At 40.0% G+C, this 9,410-nt stretch overlaps 1 pseudogene; it reads right to left on the bottom strand.

Annotated features, from left to right (window-relative positions):
* Positions 1 to 536: 536 nt before the first annotated feature.
* LOC148037007 (putative E3 ubiquitin-protein ligase XBAT31) lies at positions 537 to 1,847 on the bottom strand (annotated as a pseudogene).
* Between the last annotated feature and the right edge of the window lie 7,563 nt (positions 1,848 to 9,410).

Below are 9,410 nucleotides of genomic sequence, written 5' to 3'. Positions count from 1 at the left end.
GTAGCTTTTGGGGAAGTACAGTTTGCAATTTGTATAGCCTTTGTGTCTCACACACATAATGACAGCCAATGCAAGACCTTGTTGGCCTTTTCCAACCAAGTCCTGGTGTGCCTTTAACTGATCATGTGTTGGAGGTCTATCCTTCGGTAGCTTGGGCTCATCTTCAAGACCTATAACTAGGTCCCAATAGCCTCTTCCAATTAAGAAATTAGACATCCTGAATTTCCATAGAACAAAATTGTTATAGTCCAGCTTTTCACCAACTATTTGAGTAATAGTATCCTTCTCTCCTGTGTTTTCCATCTCAAAGTCTCATCTTTACAAAGCCAATCAACTTCTCAAAATGCCAGCAGGCAATATACTTCAGTGACCATGTAGTGACATACTACCAACATCTGTTAATCAGCCCCTCTAAACTCCACAAAGACATTCAATTCCAAAAACTGCACAGATTTCATCTTATATGACTGCATAAGATTCAATACATGCAGAAAATAGATACTCATTATTCCTTCAATTGACTATTGAGAGACCTACTATGGCAGACTGGGTTCGTTATGACAACAGGGAGAAAGTGTGCAGCCAGCACACATCTGATGTGTCCACAATCCTAAACTTCAATCGTGCAAGCATGCTCAAAACAAATACATCATAAGTCTATCTCCTCTTCATCATTCTTTGCTTGAATAGTTGATCCATCCAACTCTTCATAAGTATCAATTGCACTAGAGTCACCTCAAGCTAAAAATATTTTCTTTTCCTAGGCATCATTGGCCTACGCCAAAGCAGCCTCCAGTAACCGTTTGGCTTATGAATCAAGGTCACTCGTAAACTTCCATGGAGACAGCCAGACCAAGGGCTCAACAAAAAACGAATTCAAAAAAAGTGTTGCACAAGCTGTATTGTTGTACTTCAAGACTATGAAGAACAGAGTGTGGCCTTGTGAATTTCTTTGCATTCAATCCGCACATACAAGTGCCCCCTTATTTAGAAGCAGACATATCAGGTAGTCGGATATAAAGGAGTAGCACTACTGCTGGGTGGCTATATCGGGTAGCCGGATGTAAAGGAGTAGCACCACCCCCATCACAAACATTCACAAATTGAGCAAAAAACCAAGTTCCTGCTACTACAGGAGATTGGGCAGCATCTAGAACTCTCAAAACACAATCAAGATGCCCACTTTTTGCAGCATAATACAAGCATGTTCTCCAGCAAACTGATGAACATGAAATGCAAACTACACTCCTTGAAGTACTAAAAATTCTCTTTGTGGTTCTCTTGCAGGAGATGCTGCTATGCATCAAACAGGCTCGACAGAAAATCTTCTCATGCTTTGATACAAACAGTAGCTCCAAGTATCATAGGAGTGGCGCCCTTTATTGTGAATTCTATTTGCAAAATTTGATCTGCAAACTGCACATGAGCATTTCTAATTGCTATATGGGGACAAGTAGTGGAGGCGTTAGTATGAGCTTGGCAAATTCATCTTCTACCCGTGCATTTTCTATCAAGCCGAGATGAAGGCCTGTGATATTGTATCTCTTCTATTTTTGTATTTCTTCTGCTTTATCTACTTCTTATTTCTTATGATTGAATGGCTACTGTGCTTGCTTCTTTTATTAAAAACATATGTGCTTTAAACGGTGCATTTTCATCATGGATGAAGGCATGTGGTCTTAGCGCCTTATGCCTCCTCCTCTCGTGAGGCATCTGCAATACGCTTTATGGCTCCTGAAGATAAGAAGATGACGAGAGGCTTGCCCTTGGATTTTCCCATCGAGTTGGAGCAGCCTTGGCTTGGCAATACGCTTACTTCCTCCCAAAAACAGCTTATGGCTCTGCATCCCTGCTACCTGGTGCTTCAAGCTACGACCACCACAAATTCTATCAGGGCTTCTACCTGCTGTGATACCATATTAAAGTTTAGAGAGAAAGGGATGGAGACAAAGGCACAGGGATTAGGGTAGCAGACATGCTCCTTGTCATTCCATTAACACATAGTTTCCAAAGTCAATTGTGTGTACTACACACATACAAACCAAAGTGACCTAGTACTAACCATGGTTAAGTCAGTGTGACTTAATCTTATTCACTAAGGTAAACAACTGACAGAAGACTAATGACCTTGAATCTCAACATCAATGACATATGAGTCATTAGTGGTAGTGTGAGTGGCATGGATGGTCCAAAAATACTAGATTTTTGGCCAATTTTAGCCTATTTTAGATATGTTAAATATTATTTATTGTAAATATCTGAAAAAGATAGGAAAACTTCTAGATTAGGGTGGCATGCAAAAAGCAAGTTCCTTGTTCAGCCAGTTATGGGACTTTCATAAAAAAGAAAAATGGGCGAAATCATGGGCGTCGCGATCTCATTTAACAGCCAAATAATAACACTTTGAACTGGAAGAAGAAGAAGGAGTGAACTGGGAGATCCTTGAGGAGGTGTCCTGAGGTTTTACCCCCTTTAGAAGCCAACAAAGCCATCAGATTTGGGTTTCGAGCAGCAAATAGGAAGTTATTGTTTTGATGTATGTTTTTGGTCTACTAGGGAGATCCAAGAGATCTAATGCTTGGAGATTGCTTCTGAGTAGTGCCAAACAAGGAATTTCAGGTTCTCTCAATACATTTTGATTCGATTGATTGTGCTTTGTCTTTATTGTGTTTACCTCTTGTCTATTCTTTTTCTTCTCTTCCATGTCCCATCTCTACTTCCTTCTATCTCTGACCCCCGATGGATACGACCTTTTGACTAAAACTCCTCCGACATTGGTGAACCCGACGTGAAAGGTTGTTAGAAGGAAAGACAAGATGGGAGAACCTTTGAACACAATTTCCAATTATGTTTTGCAGCAATTGGTATAGAATATGAATATGCTTATGCATATATAACAACAATAGGTGATGCAAGCTTCTGCTCGAATAGAAAGTGTTATGATGAATGCTTTGCAAGCAGTTGAGTGTGAGATGAAGTTGTTCAATGGTAGGAATGTATCTACATATGTACATACCTATGCTCAAAAGATGGAATTCTTTGGAGTGGCTCAACTTGCATGGAGCCAGTATTTTGTTAAGATCACTGTACATGAATTGAAAGCGCATATTAGTAAATTGTATATGCAGGATGCTGACTAGGTAGCTTTCAAGAAGATACTCAGGGAAGAATTTTACATTGAAGATACTAGTTTGATTACGTGAAAGACTTTTCAAGAGTTGGTTTTACAACCCAATAAGGGTCTCGTGGCTACATAATTCTTAAGAGAATTTGAAAGTCGATTTGAGCAATTGGATCTTGTAGAATAGCAAGCTCTTGTAAGTCAAAAAATTGAATTGTTTCTACAAGTAGCATATCCTGAGATTCAAGAGAAGCTTGATGATTTGCTAGAGGGTCAGACTACAGAGACATGTCTTAAAACAGAGTGGAGACATGTCAAGGAAGCTATTATTCTACTTGTGAAAAAGCCTAGAAGAAGAGAAAGATTGCATGTCTCTAGCTTGTTGCCCACTGTTACGGGCAAAACAGTTGATGTATTCGGTAAGCCACCCACTTATCTGGCTTAACCTATGGCTGTACCTATTGTTCCCACTATTAGGGAAGATGTATTAGATGAATTGGTCAAAGGCATGAAGGATCTTCAATTGAAGGTTGCAAAATTGGATGAAAAAGGATAAGAGGAAAGGGGACAGGCAACAACCCCTAAGCTAGGAAAAAGATATATGTGGTGTGATAGTTTGTAGCATGAGAGAAAGGATTGTGCTGCCTATCAGGAGGCCTTGACATGACATGTAATATTTTGCAAAGATGGTAAGATCCATGCACAAGAAACATGATTGCTTCTTGCTTTAAATTTTGGAAAGGGAGGTATGCAGAAGTTATTGGAAGACTTGGCTATCCCAAATGCTTATGCGATGGTACATGCTTCTACTTTTGGTCTACACTTAGATAGTATGCATGGCCAAGTGATGGTTGGTACAAAGGCTGCAATATGGACACATGCTTTGCATGCAGGTGAAAAGAAAAAAGTTACTGATAGTGAAATATATCATGCAGGGCAAGACATTTGTGACATAACTGGTTAGGAATCACCGGTAGATGCATATTCATTGTATGCATATTTAGCAAAGGTACAAAACACGGATGTACTTGGGGAAGAGAAATGAAAGAGAGATGAAGATAATGCAGGGATATCTAAAAGAGTGACAATAAGAAGTGTGGATCAGCCTAAAGCTACAAATCAGCCACCTCCCCAGCATGTTATGGAAGAAGTTAGTCAGTAGTAAAAATAGGATAACAAACAAGGGGGAAAAAAGAAGGGCAAGCAACCAGGGTATAAGTTACAATCTAACATTGAGACAGCCACAGATCTTAAGAAGTTTCTTGAAGAATGGATCTTAAACAGTCGGGTGGAATTCACCTTAGGAGAGGTGCTTGGCATCACCAAGCGAGACTTTCATGATGAGATCATTGACATAATTAAGAGGAAGCATCAATTTCTTGGTGATACCACTAGTGCATTGCTGCAATTTGAAGAGGAAAATCATTTTTTGGGTATTCAGACTGAATATGAGCATGAAGTATTGGATTATCTATGCAGGATGCTACTAATTACTGGACAGCATTTAGAACTCATGCATATCAGGGTTAGACTCGCACACAGAAAGGATTGATGCCTTGAAGTGTGGGCTAGATCCACCAGAATAGACATTTACAATCAACAAGATGGCATGATCGTGAAATGCTTGTATAATGTGCATGTGTAGGCTGAAAGCTTGAAATGCACATTTCTTTGCATAGGAAAGTCACATGAAGATTCGGATACCATTTTTGCGATGTACACGGAAAAAGCTTTCATATGATACCCGTATTGGGGAGGTCCCTAAATTTTAGGAGATCCCTAAATTTTAGGAGGTCCTTAAATTTTAGGAGCCTCGAATTAGCCTAAAAATGCTAGTCCTAAAAAAATAGGGATGTCATTCTAAAAATAGTAAGTTCTGTACTCTGACTGTGCTTACTAAATTTGGTTGTTTCTATTCTTGACAGTATTCAACCCAAAAAGGAAGGCCATAGAGAAGAGACAAGTGTCAAGACACTTGTCACACAAGTTTCCAAGTGTCCCACCACTTGTCACATCTCATGACATGTGGCTGGACACTTGTCTTGTGCTACTCCACTTTTCCCTTTTGTACTAGCTCTCCCCTCTCCTATAAATAAGAGCTCGTTTTTCTTCATTCATCATCATTTTTCTTTGCTGTAAACTCATGAACAGCACCCACAGATAGCCAGAAACTGGCCCCATCCATCCCCATCATCATCCCCCACTTCTCCATTATCAAATTCCTCCATATTCCCTCTTCTATCACTGTTTTTTTTACAAGACAGCAAGCCTGTAAATTCATTACAGCACCTCCTTCTCGAGCTCTTTCTTCCATTTTAGCTACAAGAAGTAAGCCCTATCCATGTACTGCTGATCAACGATGGAGAAAGGTTGAATTTCCCTTTTTCTTCTCTCATATTGCAAGGAAATTAGTTCTTATCATTGCATAATAGATAATGCATGTGTGTTTGTACATCTTTGCATGATCTTGTGAGAGTGAGAATTACTTCTTCTCACTCTCAGGTTGATTGTAACTGAGCTCTTCCCTAAGGGACTTGGGTTGAGCAGAAATACATTCCTTCGGGGGGGGTTGCCCATCTTCAACCCTCAATCTTGTCTCCATTACTTTTACATTTTCATGGCTGTAATTTTGTGAGCAATTTTCATTTTCAGCTTTAGGTGTTCATTCTCTTTTATATTAAATCTCGAAAACAAGCGAATATCATAATTGTTAAGCATACTACGTTGTTCGGGGCGTTTACAGTGGTATCAGAGCTTTGGCTCGGTCCTCACCCCCAACACTGGTAGTGCTTACAACTATAAGTTTGTTTGTTTTCAGCCCTTGCATTGAGTGCTTGAGCATATTTTTTTCTTTAGTCTCAATGGATCAATCGAGTGCTATCCTTCAAGCCATTCAAAGTCTTAGAGAGGAGAATCAGCAAATTCGTGAGCAACTTCTCAAACTAGAAAAAGTTGAGAATCCCAAAGAATTCAAGGAAAGAAGCCCATCTACTTCAAGAAGACAAAGCCATACCAATGAAAGGAGCCGATCAAAAAGTCCAACTACTTCTAAGAGGCAGTCCCATTCTACTTCAAGACAAAGAAAGAGATCGCGTCAAAGCTCATCCTCTTCTTCAAAGTCATCTGGCGCCTATTCTGATGGATCCTCTTCTAGTAATGAAGAGTCACACCCTTCTCGTGGAAGACCTCATCATCGTCAAAGGCGTCGACATTCTTCACCCTCGTCTCCATCTTCATCCCCATCAAGCACTTCATCATCTTCAACCTCAAGATCCGAGCATGGACGAAGGCATAAGAAGAAGAAGAAGACTAAGTCACTATCTCAACTTGAAAAGAAGATCAAGTTCAGTATGTATGATGGTTCCCGAAATCCTGATCTTCTTCTGAAGTTTATTCGTCAATTTCAAATTTTGTATGGTCGTGACAAGTATAAAGAAAAAGAAAAGATTAAGTTTGCAGCTTTACATTTAACCGACTTAGCCCATACTTGGTGGACGGGGTTGGAATATGATCATGCTGCCCCAAAATCATGGCGGTCCTTTGTTCGCCTGATACAAAGCCAATTTCTTCCTGTTCATTTCAAAAGAGATGTAAAAATGGAATGGGATCGGCTTTGGCAAAAGAAAAATGAGTCACTTGGTGACTATACCAAGAGATTTTGGGAGCTACTTTTGAAGGTCCAACATTTCAAGAAGATCAGCAGTTCGGAAAAGCTTAGGAAGTTTCAAGGAGGTTTGCATTTTAAACTTCGTACTGCTCTTAATCATTATCATTGTTCTAGTCTCAGGGAACTCATTGACCATGCTGAGACATGGGAAATGGAGCACAATGGCAACAAATCACTCCAAAAGAATGATAAGAAGAGAGTAGCTGATGATGAGGAGTATTCAGGCCCAAATGAAGGACAAAAACAGTGGCAAAAGCAGCCATCAAATCAAAAGAAGATGAAGCCCTATGCACCTCCTAATGCTCCTCAATTTCGCTCCAATCTATACCCACAAGCAAAGCAACTTTCCGAAGAAGAAAAGCAACGCTTCATGAAAGAAGGGAAGTGCTTTAAATGTGGACAAATAGGCCACATAGCGAAGCAATGTCCAAACAAGGGACAAAGCAAGGTTTCTGACAACAAGCCTAAGTCGCCAGTGAAAATCAATGCTATCAGTGATGTAGTTGCAAACACAACTCACACTCCAGAGACGCGCAAATTATTAAAAGCTTGGGGACAGTTGCAAGAATGAAGAGATGGACACTCCGGCAGAAGTTCGCCAAGCTTTAAATGCTGATGAAGGTGACACAGTGAAGACTGTGATACCCTACATTGGCAGGCTCAAGTTTCAAATTCAAGGCTACAGTGACGAAGATACCTTCTGTATCGGAGACCTTGATGGTTGCGATGTGATTCTTGGCATGCCCTGGAATCATAGAGTAGATTCAAACATCTTCTCTCAAAAAAAGAAGGTAGAACTCACCAACAAAGGCAAGAAGTACGAGATCCAAGCTGGAGTTTCTGGAGACACCATACCTATGGTAAGCCATATGCAAGTCTCTAGAGCAATTAAGGATTGTGTTCAATGTTGTTTGCTTTATGTCCCTGATGTAAAAGATAATATGAATGCTGAAAACCAAGAGCAACTTCAACTCTTGGAAAAGTATAAAGATTGTTTTTTGGAAGATCTTCCTTATCAGCTTCCCCCAGAAAGGCCAGAAGACCATCATATTGATATTATCCCGGGTAGTTCTCCTCCTAATATAGCACCATACCGTGTGAGCCGTCCTCAACAAGAAGAAATCAGAAAGCAAGTCGAAGACCTACTCAACCGTGGGCTAATTAGGCCAAGTAGCTCACCATTTTGTTCACCGGTTCTTCTTGTTCAAAAGAAAGATGGCACATTCAGGATGTGCATTGATTATCGAGCCCTCAACAAAATCACTGTGAAGAATCGGTTTCCTATTCCCAGAATTGACGACATTTTGGATCGTCTAGGAGGCTCAAAGGTTTTCAGCCGCATTGATCTAAAGAGTGGTTACCATCAAATTAGGGTAATACCACAAGATGTACACAAAACTGCTTTCCGCACTTCATACGGTCTTTATGAATTCTTGGTGGTTCCTTTCGGATTAACCAATGCACCAACCACCTTTAATCGAATGATGGAGCGCATCTTTAGAGAGCATCGACAATATGTCGGTACTTTCTTTGATGATATTCTTGTCTTTAGCAAGAATGAAGAGGAGCATCATCAACACTTGGAAATTGTTCTACAATTACTACAACAAAATCAACTCTTGGTAAATGGTAAAAAGAGTGAATTTTTCATGCATAAAATAAATTACCTTGGACATGTCATCTCTTCTGAAGGGATTCAGATGGATCCTGAAAAGATCATGATAATCCAAGAATGGCCTCATCTTCGTGATGTACATGAGGTGCGATCGTTTCTTGGCTTATGTTCTTATTACCGCCGCTTCATCAAGCATTTTGCACATATGGCTTCTCCACTTCATGACCTTACAAAGAAGAAGATCTCTTTCCAATGGAAGGAAAAAGAGAAGGCAGCCTTCACAAGGCTGAAAATAGCTCTTACTTCTGGACCTATTCTTATCATTCCAGATCTGGTAAAACCATTTGTGGTGGAAGCAGATGCTTGCGGTGATTGTATTGGTGCAGTGCTAAATTAAGAAGGCCATGCCGTAGCCTTTGAAAGCCGCCGTCTAAATGATGTGGAGAAAAGGTATGACATTTATGAAAATGAGCTCTTTGCAGTGGTTCATGCTTTAAAGATATGGAAACATTATCTTTTAGGCAATGAATTCCTTATTAAAACCGATCATCAAAGCTTGAAGTATTTCAAGACTCAAAAGCATTTGCAGGAGAAACATGCAAGATGGGAAAATTTCTTGTCTATGTTTCATTTTCAAATTATGTACACTCCAGGGAAACAAAATGTAGTTGCTGATGCACTTTCTAGAGTGCCTCGCATTGCAACTATTACAATGGCTCATCATGAAGATTTTCAAACGATGAAGAATACTTATGATGAAGATACTGATTTTGCAGCAGTTTGGTCAAATTTACAGCAAGGAGGTTCTCATCCAAATTATTCCATCAAAGACGGTTACCTTCTCATGAACAATCGCCTTTGTGTCACTCTTCCTGTTCGACAAAAGGTGCTTAAAGAAAGTCATGAACCCCCTTATGCAGGGCATAGAGGGAGGGTAGCCACTCTAAGTGCAATTGAGCGCTACTTTTATTGGCCAACATTACGAAAAGATACACATAACTTCATTG

The sequence above is a fragment of the Lygodium microphyllum genome, chromosome 4 (assembly GCF_053477565.2).
Source record: "Lygodium microphyllum isolate KBCC chromosome 4, Lygodium_microphyllum_v1.1.10, whole genome shotgun sequence".
NCBI classification, from domain to species: domain Eukaryota; kingdom Viridiplantae; phylum Streptophyta; class Polypodiopsida; order Schizaeales; family Lygodiaceae; genus Lygodium; species Lygodium microphyllum.
Note: the sequence above shows the minus strand (reverse complement) of the source record. Positions and strands in the feature narration are given on the sequence as shown.